The 27,182-nt window shown below is 35.2% G+C and overlaps 1 long non-coding RNA gene across 1 annotated transcript; it reads right to left on the bottom strand.

The window, feature by feature from the left end:
• Nucleotides 1-2,873: 2,873 nt before the first annotated feature.
• LOC102745991 (uncharacterized) lies at nt 2,874-15,468 on the bottom strand. The gene is made up of 3 exons (XR_434516.3): nt 15,305-15,468; nt 3,791-3,844; nt 2,874-3,681 (listed from the first exon to the last, which is right to left on the bottom strand). It is a non-coding gene; the product is annotated as an uncharacterized LOC102745991 (long non-coding RNA).
• Between the last annotated feature and the right edge of the window lie 11,714 nt (nt 15,469-27,182).

Raw genomic sequence — 27,182 nt, 5'->3', positions numbered from 1 at the left:
TTTTCAGAGTCCATTGTCTCTCATGGTTCGTCTCCCCCTCTGATTTCCCCCCCTTCGTTCTTCCCCTCCTGCTATCTTCTTCTTTTTTCACGTTTCTCTTTCTTAATGGGAGATGGGATCCTTGCGCTTCCTTCCTATACTGGGTGACTCTGAAATGTGGTGTGAAAGCTTCCAGAGACCTCTGTGGGATCTGACACAAAGTTACCCTCTGTGAGACTTTGCTTGCCATTGCAAAATGGCTTTGTCTCTTTCTTTTCCCTGCCTGACCCTTCACTTCTTTACCAGTAGTTCCTTCTTAATACTGTAGTAATCACAACTATCCTGTACTCAGAATCTTCCTATACTATGACATAGGTAGATGACAGGTTGCTCTTTAGAACGAGCTGATTAGAATTTAGCAGGTAATTTTGGAACCCTTCTCACCATTAATGGAATTTTGAGCTATTTTTAGGTAGACAATACAACATGGCATCCAAGAATATAAAACTTAAAATGTATAATTATCTAGCTCCTAGTATTATGTTCTAAGTCTCACAAAAATGCCGACTCAAAAATTTTTTAATATCCATGTTAATCATGTCTCAGGTTCTGAGAAATTACAAATTTACCCAAACTGGTCATAAGCAATCAAATTATAAACAGAAGGAAGCTAAATATATTGATCTCTATAAAGTAGTACATGTATGAAATTCTTAGGGCTATTACTCTATGGACAGATAGAAAGACAGGAATATATCCTATGATATAAAATTAAGTGAAACTAAAAAAAATGATGAATCTTCATTTCTCAGAAATTGGCCTCTGTCAGAAAACATGACCTTTAGAATTAGAAATGAAAAGTCATCTATATTAGAACTAAAATAGTGGATGGTAGTTTGGCTATTGAAACAAAGCAATTGCATTTCTTCCTAAAAAAATGAGAAGGAAAGAAAAAATAACAAATGATAAGCAATCAAAAGGAAAGCAACCAGGAGTATAATGTAATATGTGATTTAGAAAAATGAATGCTAAAATGACCAAGAGACCAAAATCACATTTCATGAAGAGCAATAATACTTAAAGTTTGGATAACCACCAATTTCTCTCTGAAGAGATATTTTCTGAATAATTAAAGATAACCTAAAATAGGGTGAAATCAGGTTCAAATTCCTCCTTTTCACACCTGATGCTTTTCTTGACAGGCTGAAGCAGAGTACGCTAAAAATATTTGTTGGTAACATTTTGAAAAAGCTATAGTCTCTCACAAAATACAAAGGAAACTTCTTTAGAAGACCTTTTTTTTTCCAGCTTTATTGACCTATTACTAACATATACTTATGTCAATTTAAGATGTACAATGTGATGATTTGATACATGGATATATTGTGAAATGATGACCACAGTAAGGTTAAATGCCTCCATCCCCTCACATAATTGCTATTCATTTGTGTGTGCTGATAACATTTAGTCTTTTAACAACTTTCAAGTATATAATACAGTACTCATAATCACAGTCACCATGCTATACATTAGATCTCCAGAATTTATTAATCTTACAGATGGAAGTTTATACTCTTTGACAAATATCTCTCCATTTTTCCCAGCCACTGGCAACCACCATTCCATTCTCTTTTTCTAGGAGTTCAACTGTTTTAGATTCCATATAGAAGTGAGAACATAAAGTATTTATCTTTGTCTGACTTATTTGACTTAGTCTAATGCCTTCAGGGTCCATCCATGTTGTCACAAAAGGCAAAATTTCCTTTTTTATGACTGCATAATATTCGTGTGTGTGTATGTGTGTGTGTGTGTGTGTGTGTGTGTGTGTGTGTGACATCTTCATCCATTCATTCCTGGATGGACACTTGGCTGTTTCCATGGCTGGGCTATTGTAAATAAAACTGCAATGAACATGGGGGTATAAATATCTCTTTGAGGTAGATTTTATTACCTTTAGAAGACATTTTAATATTAATTTTGGCAAAGTAACTAGGTAAGTTGCAGAATTTCCTCTTTGAAGTTCATATTTTCTTCTACCTAGAGTGACATAGAAATTATGTTCTCAGGAAATTCTAGCTTTACATGCTTATGATATGTTGCATCATTTGGGTCAAATCATGGAAGACAACGTATTATAGTAATTAGAAATGAGACCTCTGGAGCCAGACTTCCAATGCCTACTACTAAACGACTCTGTGCCTCTGTGTACTACTTTTTTGATCTGTAGTATGGGAAAAATAATAGTAATTACCATATAAGAAGTTGTGAGGATTGAATGAGCTGATTAATATAAAGTGCTTCAAACATTACCGAGCATGTATTGAGTAGTCTATAATTCTTGGCTGTTGTAATAGTAACAGTTTTCCAGTGGCAGAAATGGACTTTTTCAATGTTCTTTCTGAGTTCAAAATCTCATATACTTTATCTGAAAATAAAAGTTCATTCTTCTAGCATAGAACCTTATATTATCTATGTACATAATATAGTTTGTTTATTGTCCTCAATTAGAAATACAATCACCTGACTTATCTCAGGCATTTCACTAAATCGTTTATATTCTTTCTTACTAATACGGCAATAGCTCTGCCAGGTGAATATTAATATTTCCATTTTACTGATACAGAAACAGATTCAGAAAACTTGCCTAAAAGCTAAAATTCACACATCTAATACATATTGAAACCAAAATTTAAGCAAAGTTTGAGCTCATGTTGTTTCCTTATACTGTTTTGTGCAATAGAAAGAATAAAGAGGTCATTGTTAGATGGGAATCAGCCTTGCTTGATGGATGATCTGTCTTTTTTGCTCTGAGGAACACAGGGGACAGTGCATTTAGCTTCTCAGAACTTTCATTTTCATGATGTCATTTTGACCTGGAAATTTTAAATGCAAAACAACCAATTTCTTTCCAGAACTACATGTATATGATGTTGTGTTTTCAAATTCTCCTTAAGCAGATTGAAAACATACCCATAGCTATGAATGTGACTAATCACCCACTGCCTATTTAATCACTAGACCCTTACAATTTTTATTCCACTTTCAGTGTTTGCATTGACCTTTGCCAACATTTAATTGACGCCAATCCACATGAATGCTTAAACTTGAATCACCTAATTGCTAGAGATTTCTTTTACTTAAAGGAAATCCAGAGCACATTTATTGACAACATTAAAGTTCTTACTAATTTCCTGCTTAGAGAATAGTATGAAAGAGCTGCTTCATCTAGGAGAATATTAACTTAGAAACTTTAAGATGAGAGAAGTATGATTTAGAAGTAATGAGAAATAAAACCGAAATTCACAGATTATATTTATGCTTGCTATTTTATTTCTATCTACTTAGACTTTTTATTAAGGATGTTGGTAGGATTTTATCCAGTATCTTCCGGAACCTCTATGAATAAACAGTTCTGGTTTTCTTCTTTAACTTGATATAAATTACAGTTGTATTTTTTTCTAAGCTTTATTTGATTTTTGTTTTCTTGTCTTATTCTTTTTTTGTCTTAAAATATAGCACTTCTATCATGTTTTATATATAGCAGAGGAAATTGCTGACTTCATGGAATCCAAAGTATAATAAGATATTTAATGTGATGATGGTGAAGATTGAGGGTCCATCCAGTTGAAAAAGAAATGCTGTGTATATTATTAGACTTGCTGAATGATTTCCAAATCCTCTTCTTCCCTTCTGTCATTATCACTGGTTTCAATAGGAAAACAATGTATGAAGACAATTTTTAAGGGAATTTTCTGACCTTAAGTCAAATAAGGGACACTTGGATTTGAGGTTACCGTGAACATAGCTTTACCTGAGGGTCTGGAGTTGGAAATTCACACAGGCCAGTGTTCAACGCCCCAGGCCCCTGTAGAAAACAGAGTGAAAGAATGATGGCTTTGCCTTTGATGTTAAAGCAAGGAGGGAGGGTGGTCATGGAAACAGATTTGCATGATCACTTGTGGTGGGGAAAGGGTGTGTATTTCCATGGGCCAAGCCTAAACTGTAGGTTGGAACTGAGAGGTACTTGCAAGTGGATTGGCAGGGCCAGGTATCAGTGCAATGCAGAAGCTTCCAGTGTATTGTGCATTGCTCAGATCTCCTCTTCTGGACCATGATACTTATTTCCCCCACTGCTTGGAGTATTGCTTGCTAACAACCAATAGCCGAGTTCCTCACTAGGAACTGCCATGGCCAAAAGGAGCAGCATTTCTTAAGGGTAATGCCTCCTGGCTGTCAGCAGTTTGCATTCAATAACTGGTCTGTGTTGGGGCATAAAAATCTAGCCTTCTTACATCAAATGAAAATATGTCCAAAGGGCATCCCAGTATCAAGATTTCCCTGTGAGACTGGCTGAAGCCTCATTGCAGCTGCATCACAATTCAGCTTTTTCTTTGTCCTATCCTGCTGCCATCACATCCTTACACACAGTGTTCCTGAGATCACATCCCTTCTCCTCCTCTTCCCATCTCTGCAATCATCTGCAAATTTCCATCTCAGAATCTCCGGGAATCCAACCTATGGCAGATGCTGCTGAGAATGTTCCTAGGAGCAAACTCTAAGAACTCTAAAATAGGATTTTGGAGCTGAACTACATGTTGGCTGGCCATGAGATGGAGTAGCAATAGCCCTGGCAGAGGGTGGTCATGTCATTGTTCAAACTGTCACAGGCCTTTGAGAGGTACCAGGGAAGTTGTAATTATAACAACTGAGTCTCTTCTTAAGCCCTCACAGCCAACTGAATACACATTCCCTGTCCCTGAGAAGAAAGGTTTGTTCTCAAGATAAGAGTAAGTTTCTTGGTTTGGATACCAGCATGGGGGAGAATAGTTCTATTGTGCTTTACTTAAATCAGGAGGATTAAATAAAAGTTTCTGTAAAGTAGAATGAGTTCAGTCTCCCTCACCATTATCATACAAAAGTCTTCTGCTAGGCTGCTGCTTGGCTTCTAGAATGTTGGGTAACTTTCTTATGTCACCCAGACAGGAAGGTAGAATATTTCTTTCTGGAGAAACTATCTGTCCCAGGGGAAGGACCTATAAATACTGACATTTAACAAAACAGCCATCTTGTATCAGGTACACTATAGAGAATTCTACCAGTCCATATACTCCATATATGACACTATTGCTTTAAAAAAAAAAAAAAGATTATTGAGAGGAAGTGAGGGAGAGAGAGAGAGAAGGAGCAGGGAGAGTGGCAGGCAGATGGAGAGGGAGAAGCAGACTCCCCGCTGAGCAGGAAGCCCAGTGTGGGGCTCCATTCCAGGACTCTGGGATCATGACCTGAGCTGAAGACAGACGCTTAACTGACTGAGCCACCCAGGCGCCCCAGCACAATTTCTAAACCAGACTTTGTAGTTTCATTCAAATATGAACAAACAGAAGTTAGCAGAAGAGTTCTAATTTAAGAATTCACCAAAATACAGCAATAACATAAAGTACCTTGGAGAAATCCATGATCATGCAGGAAGTAAAACAAACCATTTAATTAATATCCTTAGAGAATTAAGAGAAAGTAGCGCATCCATGACACAATAAGATGCTGAGGGGAAATTATATTCAACTAAGAATTATAAACACAGGCACACTCCCAATAAAGTGTGAGAGTAGAATAAATTTTGTCTTCAAAAATATGCATTCTTTTTTAGGAAAGCTACTGCTCTCCCAGAACAAGGTTATAGGGCAAAACAATTAAAGATGGGTACCTGGAAACCGAATCTCAAAAGAGGCTGAGAATGTCCAGGAAAATGGTAAAGAGCTATCCCAGGATAGTGTCTATGTTACAGATCTAGAGAGCGATTAGTCCTCATTAGAGCAGGACACAAGGTATTTTGCATACAAAAATAGGAAAATTCCCATAGGTATTTCTCAAAACTAGTAAGTGGATCAATGTGTTTGACCTTATTTAGAGGTGTTTTAGAGTTATGCCAGACAAAGCAAGGAGGAACAATAATAGATGCATAGAAAGCTAACAAAAATTAGAACAAGGCAGTTTATTAACCCAGGTAACAAACAAAAACCCCACAAGTAAAATTATATAGTATACTCTGTGAGCCTCTAAGCATCAGTATTTACATACTCAAAGTACTGGTTTCGATATTTGATATGCCTACAGTATATTGAGAGTGAGGATGAGGGTAGTACAGGCATGTGAATGGTAAAAGAATAAAATTGTTCTTTGCAAGAGGTCAATAATGACTGAAATTTAAAAAAGCAAAATAGCTTGCACCTATTAAAAACATAGAGGTAACTACTAGAAGAAACACTTCAACAGTTGCTTTTGGCTAAAGGTCTTGGAAAATGAAATGGAGCTTACATTATCTTTATAAACTGAGTAGTACTTTTTAAGTTTCTAAATTATGTGCAAATATTCTTTGGTAAAAGAGTAAACCTATCTATTTGAAAGATGAAATTGTGCTTTAGAACTATTGCAAATAGTACTCCAGGCTGATTTGCCTTGGCTGTAATCAGATTATAGCAATGGACCTAAGCATTAAACACACTTAAAATATGATCCTCATTACAAGAAAGACTGTTTTAGCTTTGATATCTATATGGCAGAGATCCCAAACCCAGCATGGTTCATAATATTATATCAAAACAAATTAAACATGTTTAAAGATGCAATTAATTTGTCAGCATATATAATCATGTTTGATTATAATACATGCATCATCCATCTGAATATATTAAATAATGTCAGCTAAGATGCAGTGGATAGACGTTATGTATAAGGCAATCATTAAATACTAACAAATCTAATGAAGTAATTGCAAGTGTTTTAATATGATGTATTTTGAACATAATCATTTTTACTTTTCATAAAATTAAGTTAGAATAACCATTTTTTTCCTGACAAAATAGGGAACTAAAATATATCTTGAAATTGGTATACTGGTAAACTTTATTAGACTTTTGACATTACACTTGTAGTGGAATTTAGATATTGTTTTGGTATAGTAATTTATGGATACAGTTTAGGAAGGTTTTCAAGTATATGATTTTAAGTAACACTGAGTTCTAGTTAAAACATTGTGAATTCTAAAGTGTTTGGCATTATATATTCATTGCAGTTAACTGCTTTTCCCTAGGAGACCACATGCCCTGGTTTGCCTGAGACTTTCCCACTCACTGCCTTCCTGTTTTCCTATCCTAATTATTAATATCATCTCCTTTAACTGACAACATAGTGCTAGTTCAAATGGGAAATTATATTGTCACCCTACTTCTCTGGCACTTAGGGAATTATTCAAAAGGCCAAAAAGGAATTCAAATTCTAAAATCCCAATTTCGATTTTTTTAGTATTACTTACTGTGATAAAGTATTGATGAGTATACACTTCTGTGTCCTTTTCCTTTCTCCATGTGGTAAGACACTTAAGTCAGAAAGTGTGACTCATACTCTGTAGGTGAACTAATCTGTACCTCCATAAAAGACTTCATGTTCTGGACAACCTTGACCTTATACCATGAATTTCTTAGTGCTGTTGTCACTCTATAGTGCATTTGCATTTGTTTATGGATATGTGTTTTTATTATAATGCAAGCTCTTTGCAAAGTCTAGTGTCTTCCACTGGAGACCAGTAATGTCTAAGTGCCTGAATATAGTTATTCCAAACTGAAGCCAGATTATTAAAACATTTCAACATCAGCTGGATGAATTATCTTTTTAATGTGAAGTAAATGGTTTGAATACTTTCTCACTAACCTGGTAATCCTGTCTATTTCCTGTTCTCTATACATCTCGTCTAACGGAGCTGTAACTATAGGTTCTTCAGGTCCTAGTTTAGGTAGGACGTCCTCTGGGAAGCATTTCCTAACTTCCCAAAACTTCTCTAGTACTGTCACATGATCTAGTGAATTCCTGTTTAGTAATCTGTATCCCCTGATAACCGATAAATGCTACCACGGTCCATGGCTCTCGTGCTGAGTGCTGGTTTATTGAGTGAATTGATTTATGTGGCCACATCAGAATGTATAGTGTAATTTTGAATTCTACAGAGAGAAGTCTTGTCTATTTGGTAAACTCACTTTGGACTGCAGTACAGGTTTTGATGTGGAAGGCAGAACAAGAGAGCCTGGCAGGAACAGTGGTTCATCTGATAGTTGATGCACCAGTGGAATGGTTCAAAGTAGCTTGCCAGAGTGAGTCTCTAAACCAGCAGACATCTCCATTCCACAGATATCACTGCTGCTTTATCCCTGTGCAAATCAGGGAGTATAGGAAGACTGGGTATATGTATCTCTATAGCTTTCCTTGGTTTATAAATCTAATTTTCCTTTGTTTATAAATTCAAATTAAGACTCAAAATGAGGTAAGAGAAATGCCTATCTCTTAAGTGCAAGGAATGCTTAAGGCCTGCTCTCAAAGGAAGCTACCTGCTCAGAATGGCACAAAATCTCCTCTTCCTTTTGTCTCATGGTTTTCCTCACCATGCTTCTGTGCCTTTGTGCATTGTGATCCTTTCACTTAGACTGTCTTTACCCTCTTTAGCTACCTGTCATATTCCTATTCATCCTCCAAGACTCAGTTTAATTGTTTTGGAGTCTCTCTACAATCCCTATCAAGTTTGAGACTCTCTCTTCTGTTTTTCTCTTGCTCTTTTATTCACATACTTTTTAAAATTCACAATGTATTGTGAACTTGTATTTTAGTTAGTTGGCTTCTATAACTCTACTGTGAACTTATGTAAGGCAGGAGAATGTCTTTTTCTTCCTTTTTTCTCTCCATTTATATAAATAGCTCATAAAATGCCTCCTAATTTATGAATAGATTCAAACCCACCAGTGGAAATAATTTAAAAATGTAGAAGTATTGGAAATTGAAGAGACACCTACTTGAATTCTATGACCTTGATATTAAAATCCTTGCCATGAGAAACCCTTCTTAAAGATTTGGATATCTAATCATTTTTATAATACAAAAGGTATTGGGGAGAATTGAGAATGAGAAAAATATATGTCTTCATTTGACAAATGAAAATTTAAATTAATATCAGGAATTTTTAAAATAGTGAAATTTTGAGGGGATTGGTAGTATAAATAGTGACTGTTGCATGCAATAAATATAAAAATTAAAAAAATGAATCTTGTCATATTTCAGCAAGACATTTCACTTCCTTTTATTGAAAAACTTGGAACTTTTATGTTGCATTTCAATTATACGTTTAAGTACAATAGTAGAATATAGAATTGTGACCTGAGAATTGGCCTCTGAAATTTGTATTGCCTCCTTCAGGTGGTTGCTTTGAAATATCAAAAGATAGCTCTTGTATAGAAGAAATGCTTATCGGGGCGCCTGGGTGGCTCAGTCGTTAAGCGTCTGCCTTCGGCTCAGGTCGTGATCCCGGGGTCCTGGGATTGAGCCCCGCGTCGGGCTCCCTGCTCTGCGGGAAGCCTGCTTCTCCCTCTCACACTCCCCTTGCTTGTGTTCCCTCTCTCGCTGCCTCTCTCTCTGTCAAATAAATAAATAAAATCTTAAAAAAAAAAAAAAAAAGAAGAAATGCTTATCTGGTTCAAATATTATTCAGTAGTCACATACTGAGCAGAATTCATGGCAAAAAAAAAAAATTACAAAGATGAACATGACCATGTCTTTGCTTTCACTGAGCTCATGATCTAGGGAGAAAGAGAAATAAACCAGAAAGTTATAACTCAGTGATTTAGGTGCTTGATATAGGAGATGAAGTGACTATCGTGCTTTGGGGGACTATGTTGGTGGCTTATTTCCATTCGTCCTTTGACCCTGTGCATGATTGCAGAAGTTGTAACCTAATTTCTTCTTTCATTAGTACGCCCATACCTTCAATTCAAATTCTCAGTTTACCATTTACTAGCTTTGTGATCTTGGGCAAGCTACTTAATCCTCTGAGTCTTAGGTTCCTCATTTATTAAATAGGAAAGTTTCTTTGTTAAATAAGAATGATCTCTGTCTTGCAATGTTGTTATAACTATTAATTGAAATGCTTAAACTACTTAGCATGGTCTTAGTATATAGCAATTCTCAACTATATATATATATATATATACATATATATATATATTTTTTACCTTCTTCACTATTTTATCACTGGGATTCAAGAGAAAGCTTTAGGCTATTTGTATGCTTACACTACAGTTTGCACTGGAAAACATTCTATGATCCCTTTCTCCATCTCATTCTGTCCATGCCATGATGCCATGAGTGACTCCAGGGTAAGCGTTGTGGTTTCCCTCATTTTGTAGTCACAGAGCCTAGTCCTGTGTTCAATTTAAGTGCTCAGTAATTTGTTCAGGGATTGGATAATTACTGAATTCTATTTATTTTTAAAATAGGACTGAAAACTGAGCAAAGCCGTGGATATCATAATCTAAGCAGTATAAGATCCATATAGTTTCAGTTTCTGATTCCTCCAATTGTAGTTTACTGACAGTTATTACAGGTAATTGCCATTGTGTCAGTCAGTAACAGCACATGGTGGCAAAATAGGCTCCGATTTGATTTAATCAATAGCGGGATTACTGAGAGGCTCTGATCCTAGAAGCTTTCAAGTGGTGCAGTGATACAGAGAAAACTCAATTTAATTACCAGAAACCAGGTCAAGGAGGAAAAAAAATATACTTCTGGAGGGCAAGTGCAATAAAAGAGACAATTATAATGGATATATGAGCAAGATGGATAACACAGCATTTTTATAGAAACTCTAAATCATTTTTGAACATTCTGAGTAAGGGCCAGTCTGCCCTGGTCAGTAGTGGATTTTAATTTTTTCTGTGTGAACCAAAGTTCATCCATTTGCTTGAGTGTGGCTTACAAATGTCTTTATAAGCGATTGGTATGGTTATTTAATAAATAGGATTTAAAATAGGGAAATGTTGCAGACATCCTTATTCATCAGAAATGGATTGGTAAAAGCCAACCAAAACTTCATCCTATTACCTTAAAAAAAAGCTAATGCTATACACTGGAAACCATTTTCTCTGAAAAAGAAACTTGAGACTTCTAAGTGTTGCTCTTTTATCAAGATAAATATTAACAGACTGAAAAAATATGCCTATCTTCTTTGCTTCAACAGAACATTTTACAGCCTCTTAATAAAAATGGTTATTTTTTTTTTTGTGGTATATAGATAAAAGTTATTGAGTGTTTAGTCTATTCTAACTACCATGATAATTGTTATATATTTTATGTTAATATTTTCATGTTAAAGGAGATTAGCTATTTTGCCTTTTACAGGACTTCAAGAGGTTAAATAACTTTTTATAGCTTGTCAGTTATAGATCCAGAGGACTTGAATCCAAATCTATTTGATATCGTTATAGAGACTATGGGTGGGAAAGTCCATGCACCCTCAACCTGCAGTAAAAATTTTAGTTTTTTTTTTTTTAAAGATTGTATTTATTTGACAGAGAGAGAGCAAGAGCGCAAGCACAACAGAGGGAGCAGCAGAGGGAGAGGGAGAAGCAGGATACCCTCAGAGCAGAGGGAGGCCAGTGTGAGGCTCGATCCCAGGATCCCGGGATCATGACCTGAACCAAAGGCAGTCGCCCAACCAACTGAGCCACCCAGGCACCTGTAAAAATTTTAGTCTTATAAGTAAACTCAAATTCTCTCTGATTCATACACCCACAAAATAATAACTAAAGGAACTTAATAGATGTTAAGACCTGTCTTACTGACTGATTTAACAGACTTTAAGTCCAGCTGGTTTTGCCAAGTTTAGAATAATATTTGGAAATCTTTTTTTTTTTAATTTTATTTATTTATTTGAGTGAGAGAGAGAGAGAGCAAGAGAGAGCAAGCACAAGCAGGGTGAGGGGCAGAGGAGGAAGCAGACTCCCTGCTAAGCAGGGATCCTGATGCAGGGCTCAATCCCAGGACTCTGGGATCATGACCTGAGCCAAAGGCAGAGGTTTAACTGACTGAGCCACCCAGGCACCCCAACATTTGGAAACAGGGGTGCAGAATTTACTGTTAATGGAGAAGTTGGATAAAACTAGATAAGTGCAGAAGGGACAAATTTATATTTTTAAATTAAAAATATTTTAAAAGATATATCATTTTCTATTAATGCATTGAGTTTCTGTATTTCAGAATAAGACTCTGCTTAGGAGGCTCATATATTAAAACTGTGGCAATCTCCAAAGTCATCCCTCAGAATGTGCATTTGGGTGAGTGAAAAGCCTACTTTTTATAGGTCAGTCAGTATTAGAAGACCAATCTATAAATCCAAATTTTAATAAGCCTGTAATGGGGCTAACACTCATTACACAGCAGTTGGCAGGTAACATTCAATTTCTATTCACATGCAAAACATCTTGATTTCTTCTCAAGTATTACTGTGAATTAATTACATTTTTATGATTGATGTTTCTCCTGAGTTCATATCAATGACGTTTCAATTATAAATGCCTTCCATGTACATGAAACAGAGCAAAATACTTTTCTTAAATATTCTTTATGTGTAATGGTGGATGAAATGTAATGGTGAATTTTTATTGTCTGCCTTGACCAGTGATTGCTTTTGAAGCTATCTCCCCTACACATACACCCCAGTGGTTCAAATTGATTAAAGTCAGGATGTGATGAAAGAAAAATGGAGAAGTATGCAGAAAAATTGAACACTAGATTTCACTGTCAATTTAATCTCCTTTTGTGTTTTAACTTTATTTTTAAAAAACAAACATGCATTTATTATAAAAATTTAGGAAAAACACATAAGCAAAGGTAAGAGTATATATATATCACTGATATCTCTGACACAGAAAAAATTACTGCTAACACAGTGGTTTTTAACTTCCATTTTGCTTTTACTCCCATATGCGGGACACTTAAAAATATTCATAAACGTAGACAACAGTTAATATTAATTGGTGAGAAAATTACTTTTTCTTCCTCCCCTACTATTCTGGGGGGGGAAACAGAAATGTACCCTTTTGAACTAATTAGTGCTGTTCACCAGATAATTTTGGTTCTCCTCACTTCTAAGCTTATGGGAGTATTTCACTTTATCTTTAGTCGGATGGGGTCATGTGTGAGAAAGTCTGAACAATTAGTTATGATTAGAAGTGATGCATGTCATTATGGAGTCAAATCATTTATTTGTATATGAGTGAGTTCCTTTCTCAACCTACTCAGTAAACCATAGCTTTCAAAATATGGCTGGGCCATTGGTTTGAGTAAGTAAAACCAACAGAGCCCCCTCCTGACCAGAAAAGGATCTATACCATGACCAAGAAATAGGCCTGTTACTTTAAGCCATTAGGATTTTGAGGTTTGTTACCACAGCATAATTTAACATGTCATGACAAATATACAACCCAATAATCATCTGTCACCAAATGACTTCAATTTATCCTCAGGAAGGGAGGAAATCTGAGCCAAAGCTTATGGGAAATAATATACATTTAGGTCAAAGCATGCAAATTTTATTAAAAATTATCTTTAAGGCAAATTTTTCAGTTGTAAGGAATATGTTATGTGAGTTAATAAAGTTTCAGTAAGGAATTTCTCCTTGTTTTATTACAAAAATACAGTGATAATATCTTTGTAGCAATGAAAATCTAGGAAACCAAGGGCTGTTCTCATGCAAATGATAAAATAGCAGTGTGTACATAAATATGTCCCTAAGAAGAGGCAGAGTTGTATTGGTAAAGAAAATTTAAAAAGCTGAAAAGTAAATAACATTAGTAAACCACTCATAAGACTCATAAAAAAGACAAGATACCAGTTACAAATATCTGGAAGAAAAAGGAAGACAACTGCAAAACCTATAGAGTTTAGATTAATACAAGAAGTTATTATAACAGTTTTTTTCCAATACATTTAAGTAGAAAATTCCCAAAATATGTATAAACCATCCATACAAATAATCAAAGCTCACATAAGGACAAAATCTGAATTCTCTAGCAATTATTTTAAAAATCCAAAATTAAAAACTTTCCTAAGAATATGATTCAAGGGTCCTACTGAGAATTATACCAAACATTTAAGAAAGACCTAATAACCATACACAAAGCTTTCCTTCAAGAACCCAAGAACACTTGCAGGGTACACCCTTTCTATTCAATAATGCACTGATGATCTAACCAGCACAATAAATAAAAATAAAGGAATGATATACAAAAAGGAAGAAATAAAATTAGTATTCAAAGAAATGATTTTGTACATAAACTAATCTACACAATAACTTATTATATATGCATTCTTTAAGTTTAGCAAGATTATTTAGTACAAGGTCAACATGCAAAAAATTCATTGTATTTTGACATGCCAATGACAAATATTTAGGAAACACACTATTACAATATTTTTAAAAATATCAATTTCCTCCTACTTGAGAGAAAGTTGACCTATGTAAATTGAAGAATGTTTATGGGTTGGAACATTCAATCGTCTAAATATGTTAATCTCCTGAAATTGAGCAATGGGTCTGCTGTGGTCCTATAAACACACACACACACACACACACACACACACACACACACACACAATGGAATATTATGCAGCCATCAAAAAAATGAAATCTTGCCATTTGCAATGATGTGGATGGAACTAGAGGGTTTATGCTAAGTGAAATAAGTCAATCAGAGAAAGACAAGTATCATATGATTTCACTGATATGAGGAATTTGAGAAACAAGACAGAGGATCATAGGGGAAGGGAGGGAAAAAATGAAACAAGACGAAACCAGAGAGGGAGACAAACCATAAGAGACTCTTAATCTCAGGAAACAAACTGAGGTTGCTGGAGTGGAGGGGGATGAGAGGGATAGGTGGCTGGGTGATGGACATTGGGGAGGGTATGTGCTATGGTGAGCGCTGTGAATTGTATAAGACTGATGAATCACAGACAATGTATCACAAATAATACATTATATGTTTAAAAAAAATTTAAAAAAATGCTAATAGTAGATTCAGCAGAATTGGGAAAGCAACTGAACAAAAAGATTTGGGTAGAATTAAAGTGTGTGGAGTCAGTGATTTCAAGGGACATGGGCAAGTTACCAGGACCTTATAAAAACAGACAAAATAAGAAGACTCTGCAGATTGTCTGCATTCTTACAAGGTTGGAACTAACCAACACAGTTGGAGTTTGATCTAAAAGAGTTAGAAGGTCCAACTCTGTGACTTTAACCATAGAATTCATTTTCATAATAAATATAGAATGTAGAGCATGTGAAAATGAAAGTCATTTGAGGCAAGTACAGATGTCTAGTGATATCTCTCTTGGATGAAGTTCTGGAGAGGTTCATGGGAAGGGTTTATGTAACAAAGAATGAGGTAATTAAAAGATTTTTAGTTAAGAATAAAAGGATTAAATCGAGGCTAGGCTCTTAAGAACTTACAGATTTCGGGGCGTCTGGGTGGCTCAGTCGTTAAGCGTCTGCCTTTGGCTCAGGTCATGATCCCGGGGTCCTGGGATGGAGCCCCGCGTCGGGCTCCCTGCTCCGCTGGAAGCCTGCTTCTCCCTCTCCCACTCCCCCTGCTTGTGTTCCCTCTCTCGCTGTCTCTCTCTCTGTCAAATAAATAAAATCTTAAAAAAAAAAAAAAAAAGCACTTATTGATTACCATATTGCAGACCTGTTTCATCATTTGTGAAATTTGGACCTAGATAATCTAGAAAAGAGATTAAATATTTACTTATCCACTTTGCCTTCTCTGTGCTGATCGATTGTTTCATGGAAGGAAATAACTTTGTGTGTGAGAGCGTGCATGAGTCTGTGCAAGCGCACATGGAAGGGGAGGGGCAAAGGGAGAGGGAGAGAATTTTTAGCAGGCTCTACACCCAGCACAGAGCCCAACATGGGGCTCTACCTCACCACCCTGAGATCATGACCTGAGCTGAAATCAAGAGTTGGGTACTTAAAGGACTGAGCCACCCAGGCACCCCTCATGGAAGGAAATCTTAGAGTAGATTTTAAATAAAACCTAACATTTATCATATTAAAAAAGTAGCTGTCTAAAGTAATACAACTTACTTTTTTTCTTTTATGGATCATGTTTTTGGTGTTGAATCCAAGAAATCTTTGGCAAACCAAAGTCACAAAAATTTTCTCCTATGTTAAAACATTTTTAAAGTTTTAATTTTTACATTTAGGTCTATGATCCATTTTGAGTTACTTTTTATATTTGGTGCTAGGTATCAAAGTGAATTTTTTGCATATGGATATCTAATTTTTTTTTTAAAGATTTTATTTATTTATTCATGAGAGAGAGAGAGAGAGGCAGAGGGAGAAGCAGACTTCCCACAGAGCAGGGAGCCCGATGCGGGACTCGATCCCAGGACTCTGGGATCATGACCTGAGCCGAAGGCAGATGCTTAACGACTGAACCACCCAGGCACCCTGGATATCTAATTTTTAAACACAATTTGTTAAAAAGAGCATTATTTCTCCACAGAATTTTATTTGTACTTTGGTAAAAAACTTAGTTGAACTTTTATTTGTCAGTTTATTTCCTCTGTTTCATTGATCAGCTTATCTGTGTTATATCAATATCACATTGTCTCAATTACTGTAGATTTATTATATCTTGAAATTGGATAGTATTAGTCCTTCAACTTTGTTCTTAAAGTTATTTTGGTCATATTAGGTCTTTTGTATTTCCAAATGAATTTTAGAATCACTTTGTGATTCTAAAAGTGCTTGCTGGGTTTTTTTGTTTGTTTTAGGATTGAGTTGATTATATAGATAAATTTAGGGACAGTTGACATCTTCACAATATTAATTCACGAATGTAGTACATCTCTCCATTTAAGTATTTTATCATTTCTTTTTAACAATGTTTCGTGGGTTTGGGTGTGCATATATTGTACATCTTATCAGATCTATTCCTAAGTATTTCACATTTCTCAATGTTATTATGCATGATGTTTCTCAAATTTCAATTTCTAGTTATTTGTTGGTAGTGATCGAAATAAAATGGATTTTTGTATAGAATTGCTGTTTACACCTTATAAACATGCTACTTAGCTTTAGTAGCTTATTTGTAGATTCCATTGGATTTTCTATATATCCAGTCATGTTGTCAGTAAATAGTTTCTTTCCAGTATGAGTATCTTTTTTCCTTTGTCTTGCCTAATTGCACTGACCATATCTTCTAGTACAGTGTTGAATAGAACTTGCCTTGTTCTGATATTAGGGGGGCAACTTTCAATCTGTAACATTAACTGTTAACATTAAGTGATGAGAGTATTTCATTTGAGAAACTTGTGTTCCTAGTTTGCTGAGAATTTTTTTAAAAAATTTGGGTAGGTAGTGGATTTTATCAAATGCCTTTTCTGTTAAGATGATTATATGGGTTTTCTTTCAAAATTTGTTTCTATGGCAAACTACATTGATTTTCAATGTTAAACCATTCCTTAGATAAACCCCATTTGGTCATTTGGATGAAATGCTCTTTTTGTACATTGATGAGTTTGATACGCTAAATATTAAATTTTTGTATTTATGGTCATGATTGATATTACTCTATAGATGTCTTTGCGTGTAATTATTTTGTCTAATTTTGGTATTAGCATTATAAAAGCTGACTTCACAAATGCGTTGGGAAGTATGACCTCCTCTTTATTTTTGGAATGAGTTTTTGCAGATTTGGTTTTATTTCCTTCTTGAACATTTGGTAGAAATCACCAGTGAAGTCATCTGAAGTTTTCTCTGTGGGGATGTTTCTAAGTACAAATTTAATTTTGTAGCTATATAGGATTATTCAGGTTATCTGTATCTTCTTGTTTAAGCTCTGGTAGTTTGTCTTCCAAGGAATTTTCCTGTTTTATCTAAGCTGTCAGATTTACTGTCATTAAGTTTTCATAATAATTATATGTTTAACATCTGTAGAATGTATAATGATGTCACTTCTTAGTCTTGATATTGTGATTTTTGCCTTTTTTCTCCTTATCCTTATGTGGCTAGAAGTTTATGAATTTATCGATCTTTACAAGCCAGCATTTGATTTCAGTGATTTTTCTCTATTTTTTCCTGTCTTTTAATTTTTATCAATTACTGCTATTTTATTTTCTTTCTTCTGCTTACTTTGGGTTTAATTTGTTTCCCCTTTCCATTTTTTTAAATAGAAGCTTTTTACCATTTTAGAGCTTCTTTTCTAATAATATAAGCATTTAATGCAATAGTTTTACCTCTGATCATTGCTTTTAGAGCATCTGCCAACTTCCGTTAGACTTTAAAAAAAATTAGGTCTCTCCAAAATATATTTTATTTTCTCCTATGATTTCTTTTTTGACTCGTGGATTATTTAGAATTATGTCATTTAATTTCTAAATATTGGAGAAATGTTCCAAATACCTTTCTTACTGATTTCTAGTTTAATTCTGCTGTATCTAAGAACATTACTTTTAGTTTGAAATTTATTGAGAATTCTTTTATGGCTTAGAATATTTTGTGTCAGGGTACCTGGGTGGAACAGTCGGTTAAGTGGTCCAGCTTGATTTCAGCTTAGGTCATGATCTCAGGGCTGTGAGGTTGAGCCTTGTGTTGGGCTCTGGGCTCTGTACTAGGCATGGAGCCTGCTTAAGATTCTTGTTCTCCCTCTGCCTGCTGGCCTCTCTCTCTCTCAGAAGAATGTGTTGTATTTTAGTAAATGTTTTGTGTATTGTTGAAAATATGTGTTTTGCTGGATCAAGTATTCTATAATTAGCAATCAGGTCAAGCTTTTTGATAGTATTATTCATGAAAATAAGATTTCTATTGTCTTCCTTATGTTTGTATCCCTGTACCTAGTATGCCTACCACCCCTTGGCTGCTTTTGAGATTTTCAAATTTTCACTGTTGTTCAGTAATTTAGGAAGTACTTCAATGTGATTTTCTCTGTGTTTATTCTGCTTATGGTTTGCTGACCACTTTGACCAGGGGGTTTATCCTTTTCATAAAGTTTGAAACAATTTTTGGAAATTATTTTTTCAAATATTTGTCTTGTCCCCTAACCTCTCCTCCTGGATTCCATTTGTACTATATTGTCAAACATCACTGAGTACTGTTCATTTTCTCTTTTTCCTAGTTGTGCTGCATTTTGGATGGTTTCTGTCACTATACATTCAAGTTGAATGATAGTTTTCCTGGTGTTATTAATTCCACACAATATATTTTTTTATTTCAGATTTTTTTTTCATTCCTTGAAATTCTATTTGTGTCCTTTAAAAAATATTTTTCCTATTTCTTTCTTTATCATGTTGATATTTCCTCCACCTTCCTAAATATTTGGAGTATATTTTTCAAAGAATTTTCAGTGTACTTTTTTTATTTTTCTTTGCTCTTTTTTTTGTTTATAATAAATGATAAATATCAATTCAAAGATTAGGACAGAGCTAAGGGTGAAGTGTCCTAGCAATCTCATCCTTCTCTTCTGACTTCTGATTCCTTTTTGATGTTGTTTTTTGTTTATTTCTTAAACTGTGGTAAAAAGCATAGCATGAAATATAATCCCTTAACAAATTTTAAGTATATAGTACACTTACCTGTATTATTACTTATGAGCACAATTATGTGCAGCAGAATTTTTTCATATAGCACAACTGAAATTTTATTTTTGTTGAAGAGCCACTCCCCATTTCTCCCTCTCCCAGACTCTGGCAAACAACATTCTACTTTTGGGCTTCTATGAGTTTGACTACTTTAGCTATCTCATATAAGTGGAATCATGTCGTATTTGTTTTTCTGGGACTGGTTTATTTTACTTAGTATAATGTTCAAGCATTTAATCCACGTTGCATATGATATGATTTTCTTCCTTTATAAGGCTGAAGGATATTCCATTGTATGTATACACCACATTTTCTTTATCCATTCATCTGTCAATGGACATTTAAATTGCTTTGCACATCTTGGCTATTGTTAATAATGCTGTAGTGAACACAAGAGTATAGATACCACCTTGGCATCCTGATTTAAATTACTTTGTACAAATACCCAGAGGTACGATTTCTGGCTCATGCAATAGTTCTATTTTTAATTTTTGAGGAAATTCCATACTATTTTCCATAGCAACCACAACTTTTTCATTCCCACCAACAGTGCACCACGGTCCCAATTTTTCCAAATTATTGCCAACATTTGTTATGTATTTAATATTTTTGATACCGGCTATTCTAGTTGGTAACTGAGGGGATATCTCATTGTAGTTTTGATTTGCATTTCTCTGATGATTAGTGATATCAAGCATCGTTTTAGATACCTATCGGGTATTTGTGTGTTTTCTTTGTATGCCTATTCAAGTCCTTTGCCTATTTTTAAATCAGGATGTTAGTTTTTTGCTTTGTTTTTTCCTACTGTTGAGTTGTAGAAGTTTCTTAAATATTTTGGATACCACCTTACTAGATAATGGTTTACAATTATTTCCTCCCATTATGTAGGTTGCCTTTTCACTCTGTTGATTGTTTCCTTTGCTGTGCATTTTTTTGAGACAAAATAATTATGGAATTTACCTCACAGATTCCTATGGAAAGCATCATTACCTGTTGTATATATTTTTAAAGGTTTTATTTATTTATTAGAGAGAGAGAGATTGAGCACAAGCAGGGGTAGCAGCAGAGGGAGAGGGAGAAGCAGACTTCCTGCTGAGCAGGGAACCTAATGCGGGGCTCAATCCCAGGACCTTTGGATCATGACCCAACCCAAAGGCAGACACTTGACCAACTGAACCACCCAGGCGCCCCTCCTGTTGTATATTCTTATTTTTAAGACACATAGAACACAAGTGTGACAATAATAATACAAAAACTGTAAGGATCATCATTGTTCTTTGGTCACCAACAGTAACCAAACCAGTACTCAAAGTGTGGTCTGTGGTGCCAGTTTATAGATTATTAGTTCCCAGCCCATGGCAAGGGAAATATAGAAATTGAACGTAAGCATTTACAAACTTTTATGGAAATTTGACTTGGCTGTGAAATATAAGTCTCTGATTGTTTTTTCTAGAAATTTGTATTTATTGTATTTTACAAAAGTATTGATCTTAAAAGATTAAAAATTAAACTGGTCCTTCATTAGAAATAGTTTAAGAATTACTTATCTCTATCAGTTAATGTGGAGCTAATAATCTTACTTTAAAATCAATTACTAATATTTTCAGAGTATTTTTGAAAAAAATTATATTGCTCTAGAATTACATCATATTCTTAAACTATTCTCGAAGCACTTTATCAAAGCAATGGCCCTTTCATCTACATAGATACTTCGATGCTAGACGTTCTGGTGATATAGCCAACATAGCCAACATTTATTTAAATATTCATGTGATTATAATATTGAAGACTCAAAGGACCATGATTAAATAAGGAAACTAAAAGGAATCTATTATCATGAAGTTTCTTTTTTTCTCTGAATTGTTTGGGCAAAACTCTTGAATAACATAAGTATATTGCCTCAACTTTAGGCCACAGTTTTCTATTTTTAAATTTCTTTTTTTAAAAGATTTTATTTATTTATTTGAGAGAGAGAGAATGGGAGAGAGCATATGAGAGGGGTTAGGGTCAGAGGGAGAAGCAGACTCCCCGCTGAGCAGGGAGCCCGATGCGGGACTCGATCCCGGGACTCCAGGATCATGACCTGAGCCGAAGGCAGTCGCTTAACCTACTGAGCTACCCAGGCGCCCTATTTTTGAATTTCTGATATAAAGATGTAACCTTTGGGGCGCCTGGGTGGCTCAGTAGGTTAAGCGACTGCCTTCGGCTCAGGTCATGATCCTGGAGTCCCGGGATCGAGTCCCGCATCGGGCTCCCTGCTCAGCGGGGAGTCTGCTTCTCCCTCTCCCGCTCCCCCCTCTTGTGCTCTTTCTCTCTCTCACATAAATAAATAAAATCTTAAAAAAAAAAAAAAGATGTAACCTTTGATATCAAAAGGAGTCTCCAGACACTTGGCAAAGGAGTTCATTTGGCATAGTTGTCATTGCATAATATGAACAATTGTAATCTTAGTTATTTGCATTAAATTTTTGTCATATATTTAAATGTGAACCTCTAATTTATGCTTGAAATGTCTTTACAAATTATTCTCTGATGCAAAGAAATGAAAATATTGTGTATAAAAAGATGGCTTTTCACAGAAAGTGCAATTAAAGACAGTGAAATTTGTCAAATCTATTGGAAAAAAGTCCCAGAATTTTCTATATCATTCAATATACCTTGGAATTATGCTATCAGCTTGAATAGTACTAAAACAGGAGCATAGATTACAAAAATGTTATTTCAGAAGTTATTCAGAGTTATAATATTCAGAAATTATACTGTAAGTGGCCAGTCCACAACTGGTTGTTAGTGGTTTGCAAAATTATAAGAAGCTTGCACTAGAACATAAATCATCACCCTGCTTAGTTCAAGAAAGTCTTGCTATGACAAACCAACATGCTTAGGGATATAGATGACTTACATTCTGACACAAACTTATTATTTCATTACAAATCAATTAAATTTTAAATAGAACAGATTTAGATTCTTGTATTTGCTAGGACTGTTTTCAGCTCTAACAGACTATCTGATTAATTTTGGTTTCATTGAATAGGCTTTTTTGTTTTTTAAATCTGCTTCTCCAAATAACAAGAAATCCAGAGGTTAGCATTTGCTTGCTGACATTGGTAAAACTACTCAACAGATCCAGACTCCTTTCCTTCTCTGCCCTCTGCCATCCTTTGCATGCTGATCTTTTGTCCTCATATTGTCATCTATGGTAAAAGGATGTTTACAATCAAGTCAGTAAAATGCAGAACCAGCTGCATCTGAGCTTTTTATAAGGAAAGTAAAAATTTTCCCAGAAGCCTTCTATAGCTACTCTTTTAGCTTTCCCTGGACAGAACCTTGACACTTGGCATAACTAGCTGCAGGAGTAGATATGAGAAGTTTAATGTATGGCAGAAGTAAAAGTGTTTTCAGGATTGGTAAGATATAAAGGATAAGCCGGGTTATAGTGAGTTAGCATATGACTCCAAATTCTCAGTAGCTTGACATAAGTTTATTTGTTGCTTACATAAAATATGTGAGTCTGCGTGATTACCAGTGTAGCTCTCTTCTATGTGGTGACTTCACTCTCCAGGCTGCTCTGATTTTATGGCTGATGGAGAGAGGGTAACCCTCTAGTGTGCTGATGGTTTCCTGCTCTTTTAGCTGCTTATCAAAATCAGTGTGTTCACACCCAAAACTGTTTATGCCACTTGTATTCTTATGCGTCTGGTAATTTACTTAAAATCCCATGTAATCTGATACTATATAAAAAGGGTGATTTTATTGAAACTCAGTTGAAAGCTTTGGGAAGTGATAAGGTGGAGTCACTAAAATTTGGTATAAGAAACCAAGGAAATCTAAAAGGATTCTGAACTCATGTTGTTTTGTAGGTGTCCAATTTCTTGGTCCACTTAAAAAAAAATGAAATTGGAAATTATAGACAACATATTATGAGGATCAACTATTCAAGAAAGACAGAACAGCATAGATCACCAATCAGAGAAATTAGGTGTAAGGAAACTGCTGTGGGCTTATATCTAAAGACAAGAGGATCTCTATTGTATCTGTCAAATATTCATCACAATTTATGGTTTTGACCTTTTTCATTGAATAGTCTGTTTTCAACCTTTGTACTGTTTTGGGTTTTTTAAAAAAGATTTTATTTTATTTCATTTTATTTATTTATTTATTTATTTGAGAGAGAGAGAGAGAGTGTGCACACACACAGAAGGAGAGGGAGAAGCAGATCCTCGCTGAGCCAGGAGCCGGATGCGGGCTCGATCCCAGGACCCTGGGATATTGACCTGAACTGAAGGCAGATGCTTAACTGACTGGGAAGTCACAGAGATGCCCCCTTTGTACTGATTTTGAATGGTTTAATAATGGAATGGAATAGAAACAGCTTTTACCTACTATTGTTAACTGAATCCCTTGCTGCATTTTAAAGGAACTTTAAAAAACAAAGTCAAACTGACTCTGAACCTGATTCGCTTTTCTCTAAGACATAGAAAGTCAGAATGAGAATTGAGGCTGAAATCAATTATTGCAAAAACTAAGGAAAATTACAATAAATCATAGCTACCATTTTCTAGTATCATTATTTTTTCCCTCTTTATCACTTACATTCACTATATTCAGTATGTTATCTGAATATCCAAGACTTGATGTTTGGATACCATAGTCTTGAATTCTGGTCTCTTGGCTATTCTAGGACATTTTCAGAATCATACTGAACTCCATGTACCTTCCTCTTAATGCATAGCTCAAGAAAGTTTGCCATAGGGAATACATAATCAAAAACTTTGAGATAGATATTAACTATGAACACTGTAAACCCCTTATTTATTGCCTAGAATATCTCTCTAGGTCAAAGCCATTTAGTTGCTTTCTTCTGCCTGTTTTGTTCACAAAGACACTATATTTCTTTGATTCCTGCCCTCTGCTACAAGTTGATATTTCTTTGACTATCTTTCTCAGCTTCTGGGTGAGATTACTATCTTCAGATATCTCTCACACTAACATTCATCTTTGTCCTATCAAAATGTAGTTCGTCAACTTTTTTTCAAATGCTCTTGTTTTCCTACGACTGGAACTCCATTTCTTCATTCATTCTTTCCTATAGTTTTCCATTAGAGATCCAGGAATGCTTAAGATTGGCTTTGAGATAAATGTTTGCGGTTCATATCATGTATGTTTCTTTGCAGCTGGTAAACACTCTTACATCAACATTTCATTTATTCTTCACATGGTGCATTATTATCACCTTTTTAATGGTAACTGAAGGCCAGAAAGTAACAGTTATATACTCAAGGATATGAAGAGTAAGCAGAAGAATTGGGACTAAAAGCTATTCTCCTGCTTTCTCCACATTGTTACACCTGAACACCAGACTAACATGTATATAACAAGTCTCCAAAGCTCCAAAGATTTTGGGGTGAGTCATGCAAAAGGAATAAAAGCAAGACTCATCCCAGTGTTGCAGTTTGGATCCTCCATGATGAACCCCTTGGCTCACTATATTTTGCATACTTCACTCTTTCCCCTGTGACCACTTCATTCCTATTAAAAGACTCTTTTCTTGGTTAATCACTAATTTCTCTTGCATCTTTTCTCTCTGTTTCCTATGTTCTTTTATTTCCTTCTCTGGCCATTTTCTAACAATGGATAGAGAAATTTCAGATTAGGTTTTATATATGAAGCAGACAACTTGTAGAATTATGGCAGAATCTGCCAGACATACTTTTGGAAGTGAAGCTTACGCAGACCGGTCATATTAACTTACTATTTAGATCAGACAATTGTTTATTGGAATATAAAAATTCACATAATGAAGAGTGGTCTGGCCATAGTTGTCAGTAAGTTTCACATTTTCAATATTTGGTTATTAGTTGATGAAGTGAATTCCTCTGAGATCCTCTTCATGAAAACCATTGTCATGAGATTTCCTGATTAAAGATCCTCGGGTTGTTTTTTTTTAAGATTTTATTTATTTGACAGAGAGAGAGAGAATGAGCTGGGGAAAGGGCAGAGGGAGAGAGAGAAGCATATTCCCTGTTGAGTGGGGAGCCCGACATGGGGCTAGATCCCAGAACCCTGAGATCGAGACCTGAGCCGAAGGCAGATGCTTAACCAACAGCCACCCAGGTGCCCCTCATTTTTTGTTTGTTTGTTTGTTTGCTTGTTTATTTGTTTTAAGATTTCTAGATTGAGTTTTTCAGGATTCACTTCTCATTCTATGACTCCTGAAGGTGTGATCAGTTTAGAGGTCCCATTTACTTAAGACACCCTGTCATTGTTAAGAATAATGGTATTGGAATGAGATCAACAGTCAGTGGTGGGGAATAGAAAGTAGCTCTCAGCAACTCCTTGTTAATGTTCTGTTCAAATGTGTTTTTTGGTCTTTTTAAAATCTAGTCTATGGCAATCCTTCTCTTCCAGTGGTTCAGGCCAATTGGACCCTACTCTTTCCCCCATAAATCTAATCCCTCAACAAATTTTGTAGACTCAGTCTCCAAAATGTCCAGAATCTGCCTATTTATTGCCATTTTCACTGCTACCATCTTGGTTCTAACCTCCATCCTATCTTCTATGTATCACTGCAACAGCCTCTTAGGTGGAGGCTTCCCCTTTAGATTATTCCTGGTACAGCAGCCAGAGTGTAAAATGTGAGTCAAAACACGTTCTACTCAAAACATTTTAATGGCTTATAAGGGTCTACAGACTCTGGCCTCCACTCTGAGTTTATCTTCTATCATTCTCCCCTTGCTCAATCCATTCAAGCCATATTGGCCTACCTGTTCCCTCTTTAAGATATTATATATACTGGAGTACTTTTTCCATCCATATCCATCTAGCTGGCTCCCTCATCTTCTGCATTTCTTTGCTCATACTTAGTCATCTCAGTGAGACTTTGTTTGACTGTTCAATTCAGAATTAAAACTCCTTCTCCTACACTCTCTTTCTTTGCTTTGACTTTCCAGATAGCCCTTATCACCACTAACATATTTTTTCTGTGTGTCTACTTACTGGTTTATTGTCTGTTTCCCTTACTAAAATATAAGCCATGAGAGCAAGGATTTTTGTCAGTTTTATTCACTCTCATTCCCCCCAGAACTTAAAACAGTTCTTATAAAATAATGGGCACTCAAAACAAACTAAAAAAGACAAAAACATTGGACATAGTCAATGAACATAAGAATATAATAAAGATGCACTTATTTTTGTGGTACTCTGGGATATTTTAAGTAAATGGAAAAATATTAAAAGCAAACTTATGTAGGAATGATATGCCTTCTTTATCTTTCCTTCTTTCTACCCACCCACATGAGGCCCATGGTATAATTCAATTATATTCAATAGCGGGGACTACAGATACAAACCAGCTTCTGGGTAGCACATAGACCTATACTCCTTTGACACACTGAGTCACCAGGCCACACACAGTGATGGTAATTCAGCTTGGTAGAATATTGACTGTTTTTTTAAATGTGCCTTGCCCTGAATGTGACTTTAAAGAGGAGACTGATTGTCTCTTTTTGGGCTGTGACTTACTAGACCTTTTATGAATGTCAGGTCCTCTGGTAAATTAATCAAGTTCTTAACCTTTGATCTGATGAATCTATTGATACTATGGCCTTTGTATATATTTTATGCCTTATTAAACTTTGGATATATAATCTTTGCTACCACTTTCATTAAATATTAAAAATACACATATTCACAATATGATTTCCCATAGTTTTGCATAGTTTTCCTGCTGTTTGTATAGATCTTGTTTC

The sequence above is a fragment of the Leptonychotes weddellii genome, chromosome 2 (genome assembly GCF_054177405.1).
Source record: "Leptonychotes weddellii isolate Sample4059 chromosome 2, ASM5417740v2, whole genome shotgun sequence".
Classification (NCBI taxonomy): Eukaryota; Metazoa; Chordata; class Mammalia; order Carnivora; family Phocidae; genus Leptonychotes; species Leptonychotes weddellii.
Note: the sequence above shows the minus strand (reverse complement) of the source record. Positions and strands in the feature narration are given on the sequence as shown.